Here is a 15596-nt window from a genome sequence, read left to right on the forward strand (position 1 = left end):
TCTTAGTGAGCAATCCAGCCAGGGAGAGGACCTTTGGGGAGTTGAAACCTGTATAATATCATTGTTAACTTAGCCATCAACGTTTAGCTGCAGTTTGAAGGTTATTTTTTTATTAAAGAATCTCCCGAGGCCTTTTGCCCCGATTACCGTATTATATTTTGCATATCATCTGTATGTACGATCTCCCCCACTGGTTTCACTGCTGTCAATTCCCTTGTGGCCATTACCAAGCCCTCGTTTCCTGCACATCCACACTTTTGGTCGTAAAGCACTTTCCACGCCACCTGCCCCTCAGCACCTCCGATAAAGATCGTACTCCCTAGTCTGCAACAACACTTTTCTGTCGCCGAGATCTTAGTGTTTCAGTGCCCCCTCAACCATCAGCCGCCGTGCAGCGACATCCGGCGAGATAAACTACAACGAGGTATGGGCCCACTTCGCTGCAGTGAAGGCTCCTTCTGAACGGCGCGCCGGAGTCCATCTTCCCGGCAAAGGCTAAGTGCGGTAACCCTACGGCCAACTCATCTGGGGACTGTATATATACTTCTAAATCTGTGGCGTCCACCACCATTACTTCCCCTCTTATAGTAGCGGGAGATGTGTATCTGAGGATACTTATGTGGTACGGGAGACCTCGACTGGATACCGGCAGCGGCGGCAGGACTTTGCGTCAAATTTATCAACATGTATTTCATATTATACTACAACAAAGACACTAAAGCTGGAGTTAAACTACCTTCCACCTATCAACTACAAAAAACATAGAAAATATTCTTCAACTGGAAATAATTTTTTCTAAACTATTCTGTGTCACCCCTAGAAAGGACATTTGGTGGGGGGAGGGAGGTCTGTTCCGCGAGGTGCACCCCAACGCCGCGCATTTAAATCTAGCGCCAAATAACTCATCTAGTGGAGAAACCGTGGAACTGAAACTAGACCAACTTATAAATTTACTCAGAAGATGTCACCATTAAAATATGATATAATTTTATTATTGTGAAGTTTCCGGCACTGACTGTATTTCTACTTGTTTTGTTCGCCATTCATCAAGAAGTTTGAACTTTCTTCCATAGATGTCACTACAAAAAACCATGATCATGTACCTTGGTGTGAAGGGAAAGAACTTTTGATTTAACGAAGTTTTGTATTAATTTTCTTTACTAATTGATGTTCCTTTATTTTCGGGTTGGCAGTATTTATCATTTCCTTCCGCCAGTTTTGAATCCAGCCAATCCCGAATTCCTGTAATTAATTTTCCACCTATCACAAGCTTCTTTTCCGATTCCGAGTGTCACTTTTGAACTCAACCAATAAAATTCTGTGGGCGTGTCTTGATCTTTCATGAATGATCTCGAACTTTCCCCGAGGGTTTATAAACTGCGGATTTTCACGTCTCTTGGCCAATTGATCGTCATCTGACCTAGTCTGTGTGTCAAGCAGGAGGCGGGCCTCTTTCATCAGGCAGCAGTACAGTGACAAGGTAATGGCCGCATAACATATTTATTTCTTGCTAGCTCCGCAGTTTAACCTGAGTGAAAAGTCCAAATCATTATGTATGTAATCTAGTTTTCCTAAAAATGTTACTTCTGCCGGCTAATGTAAAAACTTCATAAAATCTTTAACTGTAAATCGGAGATAGAGTGATGTACCCTCTCGAGCTCCTCTTCAGGTTTGGCAAACTAAGAGCCTGTTAGCTCTTTTTCTAAGTTTTTTAAAGATTAATGAATGCCTCTTAAGGGCTAGATGTTGTATTTTGGGAGCAAGTGCTCCGTGAATTAGGGGATTTTTCCCCTTGGAACAAATTTGTGCTCGTTTGTACATTTACGTTGGGAGCTCAAAAATTGTAAACTTAGGGGCTTGAAGCCCAAGAGTGTTAAAGTTCTGAAATCTTGGATTTTTCTATTTTGTACCTGAAATGTCATTGTTATCTCACTAAGAGAAAATTTGTTAAGTTTCTTATTTTTCAAACATATAACCTTCAGTTTACGTTTTAAATTCAATTCTTGACATTGCAGTTAGACCTAATCACCCCGGCAGCCTCTTTCACCTCTGCGTTCCACGCGAAACCCCGGAACAATTATGAACTTAAAACAATCAGTGGACCCGATCCGCAATGCCTCGCCTTCCCAGAAAATATCTTAAATCAATGGTATATACTTACCAAGGGACTGCTTCCAAAGTAAAATCCTAAATTGAATACGCTTATTGTCCAAAGGGCTGGTGAACGGCCCCTCATAATGGTATTTATCTCTAGTAATGTAGAAGCATGGTAATTCTCATTCAGCGGTACTATTCACAAGTAACGTAGACTCACTGTGTTCCACACATTGTGGTACTACTCACACGTAATGCAATACGCACTGGTAACGCAGACCTATGGTGCTTCTCAAATCATGGCGCCACTCCAACGTAAACTCGAGGTGTTTCTTACATACTGGTACTAATCACGCGTACTGTTGCCCACTGTTGCTACTAGTCACATACTACTATTAGCTTTACGCTGCACCGACACAGATAGGTCTTATGGCGACGCTGGCGTAGGAACCGTAAAGGGCACATTATAGTCTTCTGAACCTTGAATGGAAAAACTGAGTTGATGATGTTCTGTCTCCCGCTTCAGGGCTCGGAAATCACGATGGTAATTCCAGGAATAAGACACATCCGCGAAGTGACTGGCTAGATGATTAGCACTCGAGAATGGTTCGGTGACGATGTCGCCTGCAATGGAAATTCCCAGTACTGAAGATGATCCTTGTATACTCAATATACGTCGAAGTTAAGTCCACACCTGAGATGACGATGTATGTGACGTCATGGACAACATATATCTCTCCCATGAAACCTTCTTATTCTGTCGAATAAGGACAAAATTGGCCACAGTAGGCTGCTTACTATAGCAGACGGTGTTCTTTTATAGCTGCTGCAGTTTCTTCGTTCCACCATGGAACGAGTTTTCGGTGAAGAGTTCCTGAAAATGATGGAATGGACTACTCAGTAGCACCAAGAATAACTTGTGTTATGTAAGTTACATCGTCGTCTACACTCCGCTTGGTCACGACGTTAAAGACAGCTAGTGATGTGAACTTTGGACAATCAGCACGTTTAAGAATCCAGGTTTTGCGTGGAAGCACTGAATACATTTACGAATGATATCATTTACTTCATGAACCCCATTTACAGGCCATTAATAAAGTATAAGTTCTAGTAACGACGTGAAGATTTTGGTTGTGAAATAGCCTGATAATTACTTTGGTAACATGACGTTTCGAAGGTTGAATAATAGGATGCCCTTTATTTTCTGGTAAAGGAGCAGAAGAAAGTTTATCACCTACCCTTATAATAGAATCCTGATCCTGATAGGTATTCAGGGATGATAATTTACCGCTTTATTGAAGAGAGAGCCCCTTATTTAGCAGTTTAAATTCTTCAGTAAAAGGTTGCTGCTGTGTTAACGACAATCCCTGTGTAGAGGCATTTGAAAGTTCAGTGTTAGTTAGATAATGTCGTGGAATCAATGATTGATCAACCACTAAATATTTCCATCGGATAATGTAAGCCGTTACTCTTACCAACCTGTGAAACGTGAAAAAAGTTTGAAGTAAGGGGTAAGTTTCTAATACAACTTCACAGTAGGAACTACACGGACTTCTTTTGGAATTAGCTTTACGTCGCTCGATGGAAACTATGGAAACGATATTCAGGGCTGTCGACAACGGGGTTCGAACCCACTATCCCCCGAATGCAATTTCACAGCTGCGCGCCCATAACCGCACGGCCAACTCGTCCAGTTGGCGGTCATAAGGTATTTCACAAGTGAGAATAGAAGTGAAAGGTGGCCAAAAAATTTTAAATTGTGTTAACTAGACCTAGAAATGGTTGGCTAAATGATTAGCTGAACACACTCTAGAAATAATGTCAGCAGGGTTTTCGCAAAAGGACACATGATATCACTAAGATATGGAAGTATATTCTTGAATTTTTGCTATTCTATTAGCTACAGAGGTTTGACAATGCCAAGCAGGTTTAACTACAGTGGAATAAGTCCAATAATAGATGTTGTATTTTGGGAGCAAGTGCTCCGTGAATTACGGGATTTTTCCCCTTGGAACAAATTTGTGCTCGTTTGTACATTTAAGTTGGGAGCTCAAAAATTGTAAACTTTGCTTCGTTTATGAGTACTTCCACAGCACGTAAAGCAGCGCAAAGTTCTAACGTTTCTTTCTTTCATTCTTTATTTATTTATTTGTTTATTTCTTTCTTAATCGGTTTACCCTTCAGGATTGGTTTTTCCCTCGGACTCAGCGAGGTATACCACCTCTACCGCCACAAGGGCAGTGTACTGGAGCGTGAGACATTGGGTCGGGGGATACAACTATGGGGAAGGACCAGTAACTCGCCCAGGCGGCCTCACCTGGTTTGCTGAACAGGGGCCTTGGTGGGTGATGGGAAGGTTGGAAGGGATACACTAGGAAGAGGGAAGGAAGCGACCATTTGGCATTTGCCTGGAGGAGAAGTGTGAAGCCACTGAAAAACCGCTCCCAGGATAGCTGAGGTGGGAATTGAACACCCCTCTACTCAGTTGCCTTCCCGAGGCTGAGTGGACCCGGTTCCTGCCCTCGCACCACTTTTCAAATTTCGTGGCAGAGCCGGGAATCGAACCCGGGCTTCCGGGGGTGGCAGCCAACCACACTAACCACTACACCACAGAGGCGGACCAAAGATGTAACCTTAGCAATGGAATAGTTTTTAAAGGAGCTACTTTAGATTTAGCACACGCCATATTAGTGTGCCCCTTGCATTCTCTGACGTGTTCTAAAATGGCGTCAGAGTGGAGGTACAGCCCACACAAGCCAGAATTATATAAAGTGAACTATAACTTAAAAGTTTACAGGAGGTCAAGATCGAGTAAAGAGCGCACTATTTCGAAGGCTGTAACTAGAGAACATAAAAATATCAATTGCATTGTTTGAAAAGAAACAAGTAAATATTAATATTTTGTTACACTAACTAATTTGCCGAGATACTGACGGACACGGAAGGTTTCAGCTGCGTCCGAAGAGAAAGTTAGTAGCCAATTTAAAACGAAATACTCAAATATTGCTTGTTTTAAGAAGAAGATAAGGCGTAATATACAGAATTCAGCACAGAAGAAAAGAATTGAGGCGTGAAATAAGGAGATTTGAATTAAATACGCTCATCAACTGCTCAGAAAAGGAACGCAACGACACGCCGAAGCTTATTTGAGGATAGAGATCGTAGGACGGAAAATAGCCAAGAATCATTACCAAGAAAGCAAAATTAAGAGATTATTAAACTACAGTATACAATTCTATATAAAAATTAAGGCAAAGATAAGATTGAAAATACACTGAATCGAGTGTTAAATATTTTGTGGAACGTCTGCTCAATAAGCAAATATAAGAGTATTGACGAGATATTTGATCTTCAAGAAGCATTAAAATTAACTCTTACTCGTTTGGATTATTTTAGGTTGACACTAGCTCAAGAGAGAAGATGATTATGACTTGCTAAATTCATCTTGGACCGACCTGGAGGTGAATATGTAACCAGCCAGCCAACCAACCTGATGAAGGAGAGAACTCCAGCTGATCCCTAGTATCCAGCCGGCCAAGGACTACAGATGTAGCGCAGAGAGCTACAAAGTCTCCATAGCCAGAGAATGACAAGCTAAGTTTACTAAATTATAGTTCTAGAATGTAGTAACCTCATGAAATTTATAGTACAGTAATTGTGAAGTGTTTAAGATAACAAGTGACACGGTGAAGTGCAATGATTGAATCATATATTATAAGGTAAAGTTGAGATCATCCCGAAGAAGTAATTATACAAATAATGAGTGTATTGTGATAGCTGATGAAGGTATGATTATTTGCCAGAATGAGTGTAGTTTTTACACAGCAAAATGAGAGTATATGCACCTAATGAATTTTTTAAATGGGTTTGGAAGACGAACATGCTTATTAAGCGTCATAATGTAATGGAAAGGAAGAGTAGATTGTATGAGTTATTCCTTGTTGATATACGTCACGAAATTGTATTATGGAATACTAGAGGTTAAATATTATTCTGTGAGATGAATTATGATCCAGTGAAGTGAATGTAGATGCAATGAAGCTTAATACGACGTGGAAATTGTGTTATATTTGAAGAGGCTCTGATATGAAGGAAAATAGTTATGTTGATATTTATAATTGAATGAACTGAGCAATATGTAGAAAATGGAGTAATGCGAAGGAATTGAAATGAAGTGTTATCAAAATAGATACAGCGGAGACGTAATGATGGATGTTAAATATAAATATTCATATTCTGTATCACTTATAGGAAGCAAGTACATGGAATGATTAATACTTCGTGGGAATATCGTAAGACAAGTTAGGCCTGGCCAACCCAAACGCATATGTCAGAACAGATGGTTCTTGCTACATCAAAATAGGGCTGTGTTGTTAGGAAGTAACCATAGCAAATGTCATAAAGATGTAATACACGGATTGAAATGTAATGTGAATGTGTAGGTGTGTTGAATAATATTGACGTCAGACATAATATTGAGCTATCATATTGTCCCCTTCTCCGGGGTCGCTCAGTCGGCAGAACGAGAGTCCCAAAAGGGTGGACCGTTCGCAGGGCCGATTTTGCTATTAAGGGACAATTTCATAGAGTTTATATTTTCAGGACCCTTGGTGACTGGATAGGTGACACAATATAAATGAAAATCAGGGCAAATAACAACAACGTTTATTAAAACATAACGGAAACTCAGTCTGGACAAATGCATGAAAGAAGAAAGGAAAAAAAAAATTTTAAATACAATGTGATTTTGCAACAAAAGAAATATCTCAATCTTTAATGGCTTGTGAATAAATGAACACGACTATAAGTCCTCGCATGCTTCTGGAGTTAGATTCCATTGCTTCTTCAATGAAACTCCACCCAACATTTTACTCTGTAACATCGAATGAACCACAAAATTAGCAAAGCTGTCATTTCCCGTTATAACTCATGTTTAGTCATTTACAGGTAAAATAATTTCATACATTTTGAAGAAAAATTACTATTAGCTCAGCATTTACTTGTTCGAGGAAATCTCTTGAAAATTCATTCACTCTACCTGTGAAAAATCCTCTAACTCATTTTGTCATCATAAAATTCCTTTACAATTTCATTTTAGTGTTGGGAAATATTTTTACAATTTCTTTGGCATAACTCCCTCTCTCTCGTAGACTACGCTTGACTGTATTCTTTCCTTACTCTATTTAACTTTTCTAAATTACCTAGCATTTCATGGATGGATAGAGCATCATGTGATCCTACACGGAATCAACAACAACAACAATGCTTCACAGTCACAAAAAAAAATATATACAAGATAAGTTTCCTTGGAATGATATAAGTAAATGACACCAAACAACCCAATTCTACCAACTGGTTAAGTAAATTTTTATCACACAATGAATCTGTAATATTTATTATTATTATTATCATCCAGTCATTTATCTCGTCTTCCTCTTGAGTTTTATTGAAGATCCTTACAATCATCTGACCAGAATAAAAACTCGCTCATGACTGTAGTTATGATGATACAGAAAGCCAAATTTCTCTCTCGAAGAATAACTATCACCATCATCAGTGATAAGAGCTCACGAGCCTCGAAAACATCTAATAACGATTAAGTCATGTATTATTCATTTCAGTTGTTGAGCCAGAAATAGACCTATTATTAGTCCCTAAATTCGTACGTCCTCATAAATCATTATCGCCATAATCATTCATTACAATCACTGTGACTCATAATACCTTTTAGGCCCGACATGCACCCTAGTAGTCCCATGTCGTCCATTAATGGCGAACTCCATTATCACAATGACCATACAAGTTTAATCTCAACAACTTTTACATTATCCGACCTTTACTATTATTAGCATTATTATTATTATTATCCTATAATGGCTCCTAGATCGTTCTCTCGAAGAATATTTCTCACATTCGTCGTTCACTTTCCCTTCTACCATCAATCACTACACATGACTAACAGGGTTTTAAAACTACGATTTAATTATAGTGTACTCCTACATCTAATCATATCTTCATTTACTATTTTTATGAGCTTAATTTATTCTTATTATTATTATTATTATTATCATGATTGTTAGTAGACCTTACTCCCTTAAAGTCACTTTCGAAGATCATAATCACTCACTCTTGTCAACTCAAGAACAACTGGGATTATTCATCATCACGTCCAAAAATAAAATTATCATTATTCCAAGAAAATGCAAAGATAGAACAATATTGAAATCACAAATCAACGAAGTAAGGAACGCTCTCCCATCACCATTAAATACAAAATTACTAAGGAAACTACTTTACTCTACGCAAGAATACAATCTAGTCATCTACTAAAAGAGAAGAAATTTTACAAGGGTACTCATATTTCCGGTGAGAATCCTTGGCGTCGGGATGCTGCTCCAGGCGACGACATCTCTTGCCTCATCTATGGTGGTTTACGGATGTACAAAGTCATCGCGTTGGCGTGCACTCTGGAATTTAGTTCCTCATGACTGTAGCTCTATTCAGCGTCTTCCTTTTATTCCAGCAAAGACCCAGAAAATCTCTCGATTTCCCTCTTGATCGCCGCATGTCGACAACTTGGTTTCCTCGGAGATAGCTGAAACTAAAATATTCTATTAGCACAGGGATCCACACTAGCTATAACTCACTAAGTTATTTACAACACTTAACTTGGCGCAACGATGTACTTCAGGTCCATTATTACTATAAGCTTCGTCTTCTGAACACATTCATTAAGTTACGATGCGCCTTAGGCTGACAAATAATAAGGCTGAATATTATGATGATTAAATAAAGGTTAGATTTCCTCTCGTCTATCCACTTGAGATCGTGACTTCCTTTCATAATGTCCAATGGAACATTCCTAAAGCTTCTATGGCAAGAATCGGCTTTAATGAGCACGCTGACTGTCTGTGGTTTAACATTTTCCACCCGGGAGAATGCATGACTGTAATAAGCTCGCTGGATACTGCGTTGAGCTAACAATGAATTACACTGGCATTCAAGTAATGTAATGATCGTGCCCTACAAGGATTACACTAGTATTCACGTCGTCTGAAAATATTCTTCTTTCCCGTAGAGAATACACGGTTCGACTTCTCGTAAGAAAACCACTGTCCGACGTGCTCTTGGAAACTGTTCTGGCCGTCGTCTCGTAAAATTTCTCCTGAACTGTTCTGTCGTTCATACCCAAGAACTTCCTTCGACTTTTTTCCAGAACAATCCTAATATTTCCAGCACTTTCCTCAATTTCTATTGGCTGGTAATCGACCTGCGCCATAGCTCGTCCTTGACCGCTACGAGTGGATTTTATGAGAACATTTCTCCTCCCCTCTGTCGTCTGCTGGTGTCATGACGTAACTGCGCTCTGGTCACCCTCGATCAGCTGTTGACCTAGTTTCGGCCGGCTCGCTCTCGCACAACTATGTCACAGCTGGTACCCGCGCACTCGTAAGCAATGCTCCGTAATAAATATTCCCAGCTTTCCCAAATTAACTGAGGTACCATTTAGACGGGTACAATATTAAACCAAGAGGTGTCACGTAACTTTTCAATGCAAATACGACTTCATGTAAAATCAAATATGGAATAAGAGGTTGAAATCATGGCTAATTAAGAGCTAGTAGAGTTAGTAATGGGATTTAGATTTTTATTCTGGAAAGATATGTGACGAATTCGAATGCTTAAGTATAGTAGGACGGACTAGGGAGGTAGGTGCCAAGATTATAAGTGTCAACAGGTGTCAGTAACCTTAGCATGTCATTTAACGGAGATAAACCGAGATGAAGCAATATCAACTAAACAGTTTAGATATCATAATCTGAAGAAAAACATACAAGTCTTAATTATGTGTCACTTTAAAAAGAGGTATGATTGATTTTTAAATTTGATTATTTTTTAAATATTCTGGTGAACTAATTCAATATTTACATATCCAATGATGATGTGAAAACAAGGTGTAAGCTCATATCAAGATTGAGATTGAATCATATTAAGTCAGTGTTGATATAGATGAATTTTATGAATTATCGAACAAATATTTTAATGAGTTACATTCTCTTTCCTTTCGCATTAAACTAGATTAATGAACTTATTTTAGATTTTTATATTGGTGAAAAATTGATTTCTATGTAATTATTGTAGGATAACTTAATCTTAAGTGGATTTTTGCGATTGCTTATGATACATGGTTTGGAAGAATATGCGGTAGAATGGAGACGATTATCCGGTATTGAACTATGTTTCATTGAGGTCAAATTTCTCTTCTGAATTCACGTTAACCCGAATTATTCACATGAAGCATTTCCTTGAGAGTTTAGTGAGCGGTCGGAGTATTTATATTTGTGTCGCACATGGACGCGGGATGGGCCCATGTAAAAATATTAGCCGACCCAACGTGGAGCTAAAAGAGGAAGGCGCCGTGGGACTTGAAGAGAAAAGTATAGCCAAATAATAATATCTTTTGCTCCAACGCGGAACTCGAAATGAAGAGAAAGACAACGCGGGACTTAAAAAGAAGAGGAAGACAACGTGGAGCCTGAAGAGAAAGACGCCGTTGGACAAAAATTTAAAGATACCATGGGGCCGAAATATTCGCATGAAGAAAGTAAATATATTTGATACTTCAACCTGGAACTTGAAGAGGGAGACACCGCCAAATGTAAAAATATTTGATACTTCAACGTGGAACGTAAAGAGAAGAGAAAGACACCGTGGGATTTGAGAAAAAAGACATAGTACATAGTTATGCAAATAATATTTGATGATCCAACGTAAGTCGAAAAGAGAATGATAGAGCCAGAAAGTAAAAATAGTTGTAGCCACATGGAAGGATTTGAAGAGAGAGACACTGCTAAGAATAGAATTTTAGACATCACAGAGTGAGACATGAAGAGATTTACACCATTGGAGCATTGGGATTGCTGGTTATGAGATCACAAGTGAAGGAAGGCATGAAATAACGAAGGATATTATTATTAATATGAAATATGATCCTCCTCTATGAACCATGTGAGCTTGCCGCGGTGGGGAGGCTTGCGTGTCCCAATGATGCAGATAGCCGAGCCGCAGGTGCAATCATTGTGGTAGATTAGAGAATCTGAAAAGGGAGACGGATAGACTAAAGTTATATGTAGTTGGTATAAATGAAGTACGTTGGCAGGAAGAACAGGATTTTTGGTCAGGCGACTACCCAATTATCAACACAAAATCAAACAGAGGAAATGCAGGAATTGGTTTAATAATGAATAAGAAAATAGAGCAGCGGGTAAGCTACTACGACCAGCATAGTCAAAGAATTATAGTCGTCAAGATAGACACCAAACCAATGCCCACCACAATAGTGCAGATCTATATGCCGACTAGTTCAGCGGATGATGAGGAAATCGAAACAATATATGAAGAGATAGAAGATTTAATACAATATGTAAAAGGTGACGGGAGTTTAATTGTGAAGGGAGACTGGAATGCGGTGGTAGGCCAAGGAGGTGAAAGGTAATACAGTAGGATAATTCGGAATGGGACAAAGGAACGACAGAGGAAGTCGGCTGGTTGAATTCTACACTGATCATAATTTAGTCCTTGCCAATACTTGGTTCAAACATCATAAACGACGGCTGTATACGTAGACGAGACCTGAAGAAAGGAAAGAAATCAAAAAGATGGGATCTAGACAAGTTGAAAGAAAAGAGTGTGAGGGATTGTTTCAAGGAACAAGTGGCACAAGGGCTAAATAAAAAGGCTGAAGGAAACACAATAGAGGAAGAGAGGATAGACATGAAAAATGAAGTCAGTAGGGCTGCTGAAGGGATGTTAGGAAGGAAGAAACGATCAACTAAGAATCAGTGGATAACTAAGGAGATACTAGACCTGATTGATGAACGACGAAAATACAAGAATGATAGAAATGAAGAGGGCAGAAAAGAACACGGGCGATTAAAGAATGAAGTGGACAGAAAGTGCAAGGTAGCTAAGGAAGAATTGTTGAAGGAGAAGTGCAAGGATGTCGAAGGTTGTATGGTCCTGGGAAAGGTAGATGCTGCATACTGGAAAATCAAGGAAACCTTCGGAGAAAGGAAATCTAGGTGTATGAATATTAAGAGCTCAGATGGAAAGCCACTTCAAGGGAATGAAGACAAAGCAGAGAAAGGTGGCAAGAACATATCCAAGAGTTGTATCAAGGTAAAGATGTAGATAATTTGGTTCTGGAACAAGAAGAGGCTGTTTATGTTGATGTCATGGGAGACCTAATTATGAGGTCAGAGTTTGATAGAGCTGTAAGAGACTTAAATAGGAACAAGGCACCTGGAATTGATGACATTCCTTCTGAATTACTGACTGCCTTAGGAGAAAGCAGCATGGCAAGGTTATTCCATTTACCGTGTAAGATGTATGAGACACGAGAAGTCACATCCGACTTTAGGCAGAATGTTGTTTTACCCATTCCCAAGAAAGCCGATGCTGAGAGGTGTGAAAACTACCGCACCATTTGTTTAGTACCTCAAGCCGGCAAACTTTTGGAACGTATTATTTACAGAAGAATGGAAAGACAAGTTGAAGCTGAGTTGGGAGGAGATCAATTGGGCTTCAGAAGAAATGTAGGAACACGTGAAGCAATCCTGACTTTACGTCTGATCTTAGAGGATCGAATCAAGAAGGACAAGCCGAAGGTCATTGCATTGGTAGACCTAGAAAAGGAATTCAATAATGTTGATTGGACCAAGCTATTTAAGATTCTGAGGGTGATTGGGATCAGATACCGAGCACGAAGAATTATCTACAATCTGTATAAAAATCAGACTTCAGTGATAAGAATCGAGGACTTTGAAAAAGAAGCAGCAATCCAGAAAGGAGTGAGGCAAGGCTGCAGTTTGTCCCCTCTCCTTTTCAATGTTTACATAGAACAGGCAGTAAAGGAAATCAAAGATGAATTCGGAAAGGGAACCTCAATCCAGGGAGGGGAAATCAAAACCTTGAGATTTGCCGATGATATTGTTATTTTATCTGAGACTGCAGAAGATCTCGAGAAGCTGCTGAATGGTAAGGATGAAGTCTTTTGTAAGGAATAAAAGATAAACATAAATAAGTCCAAAACAGAAGTAATGCAGAACAGTCGAACGAAGGCAGGTGATGTAGGAAATATTAGATTAGGAAATGAAGTCTTACGGAAGTAGATGAATATTGTTACTTGGGTACTAAAATAACTAACGATGGCAGAAGTAAGGAGGACATAAAATGCAGATTAGTACAAGCAAGGAAGAGCTTTCTTAAGAAAAGAAATTTCCTCACTTCGAACATTGATATCGGAATTAGAAAGATGTTTTTGAAGACTTTCGTGTGGAGTGTGGCATTGTATGGAAGTGAAACATGGACGATAACTAGCTCTGGAAGAAAGAGAATAGAAGATTTTGAAATGTGGTGTTACAGAAGAATGCTGAAGGTGAGATGGATGGATCGACTCATGAATGAAGTGATACTGAATCGAATTGATGAGAAGAGATCTATTTCGATAAATTTGACAAGAAGAAGGGATAGAACGATAGGACACATTTTAAGACACCCAGGACTTGTGCAGTTGGTTTTTGAAGGAAATGTGGGTGGTAAGAATAGTAGGGGTAGACCAAGGTTTGAATATGACAAGCAGATTAGATCAGATGTAGGATGCGGTAGTTACGTAGAAATAAAAAGGTTAGCACAGGGTAGGGTGGCATGGAGAGCTGTATCAAACCAGTTTATGGACAGATGACTCAAACACACATGAAATATGATAGAATAAGAGGTTGATATGATATCATTTTCCTAGTATGTAAGTTGATAATGATTGAACAATATGATGAAAATAATTTTCCAATAATCATCTTCAGATGAGTTAACAAAAACAGAAACCAAATTCTTTAAGTCAGAGTTGGTTGGATTGGTATGGTCATATTCATTTCTAGGAAGGCCCGTATATCTATAAATAAGAAAAAGATTATCAGAAATTGTTAGCAGGCAAGTTTGGAACCTACTTATAAGTAGATTTAAGTAATTGAAGGACTTATAAGAATTTTCTTAGAGTAGAGAACTTAGAGAACTTTATAGAGAATTGGATAGGATATTAAAGGAAATATACACAAAGAACTAGACGAAAACACGGCTAACCAAGCTGGGGATCCTCGACGGATTTTTTTTTCATCAAAGTAAGAATGATTGGAAAATGGTCAATGTCACAAAGATCGTCGTGTGTGTTCCACCGAAACAGCGGAACCAACATTCGGCTGCATAGACTTAAGTCTATGCGAGAATATGTGCCGTAACGTACACTGAAGTGTGTTGGTTCCCCTGTGTTCAAAATACATAAATCCAGTTCTGTTACTAATGTTTCTAGCACTCTTCGCCGGGGGCAAGTCGTCTCAGAGCATCAGATGGGGTGATGGGCGTCAAAGTCTCCCAACAAGAGGAAGGAGGTGGAAGCTGATCTAGAATATCAGTGACATCATTGATTTTAAGAGGCTGGCCTGGAGGAAAATAATCATTACACACTGTTGTTATGACAGGCAGCGGAACGCGAACAGCTACGGCCCCCAGCGGGGTTCTTATTGAAACCTCCTCGCTCTAGGTATCGGAACGGACACAAATGCCAACGCCACCGGAAGCCCGGTGAGCATAATGTCGTTCTGTCGAGTATAGTCGAAAATTTCTCAGTTCCGTATGATGACCTGGTCGGAAATTTGTTTCCTGAGTACACACTATACTCGCCGAATACTCGCTAATAAGCTGGAGCTTCTCAGCAATATGTCTATCGTAACCGTTAAAATTCCATTGTAACAGTGCCATACTGTAAGTGTGGACTTCTGAGGTTTAGGATAGGAGCAGCGTAATGCTACCTAACCGAAACTACACTCACATCCCCTCCTAAGATGGAGATTCATGCTCCTTGTGCAGCGCCTCGTCACTAGACGAGGTGATGCAGGCCTTCAATTTCTTCGAAGTAGTCCGTGGGCGGGGTTTCTGCCTACGAGCGGAGCGCGCAGGTTTCCTGGCGCAGAATCAGGCGCTGCTGGGAGGGGATTTCCCAGCCCTGGTCGACGATGCCGCCTCCGCCGGTTTAGGAGCGGCTTTTGCCGACCTCGTAGGGGAAGGAGATGTTGTTTCTTAGCCGGCACAGGCTTATTGGTGGTCGAAGGCCGGGATGGACAAGCCTTCCAGCTTGTTCTCTTTGCGGCGTTACTCGCAGGAGCAACCGCCGCCTTGGGCGCTGTGATCTTCTGGAAAGGTGTTCCAGTTGAAGATGAGGAACCTGGCAGGGACTGTGCTATCTAGCTGAAGTCTAGTGATTTGGCCGGTGCATTCAGAGAATTAAACTTACGGCGCGCTTCCTGGTAGGGGAGACCATCCAGGGTCTTGATCTCCAGGATCTTCTTCTCGCTCAGATAGGTCGTTCAGTTCCGATCCCGAGGAGAATGAAGACCGGAGCAGTTAGTGCACTTGTACGGAGGTGTGCACTCCTCCGCGCCGTGAGCTAC

The sequence above is a fragment of the Anabrus simplex genome, chromosome X (assembly GCF_040414725.1).
Source record: "Anabrus simplex isolate iqAnaSimp1 chromosome X, ASM4041472v1, whole genome shotgun sequence".
NCBI lineage: Eukaryota > Metazoa > Arthropoda > Insecta > Orthoptera > Tettigoniidae > Anabrus > Anabrus simplex.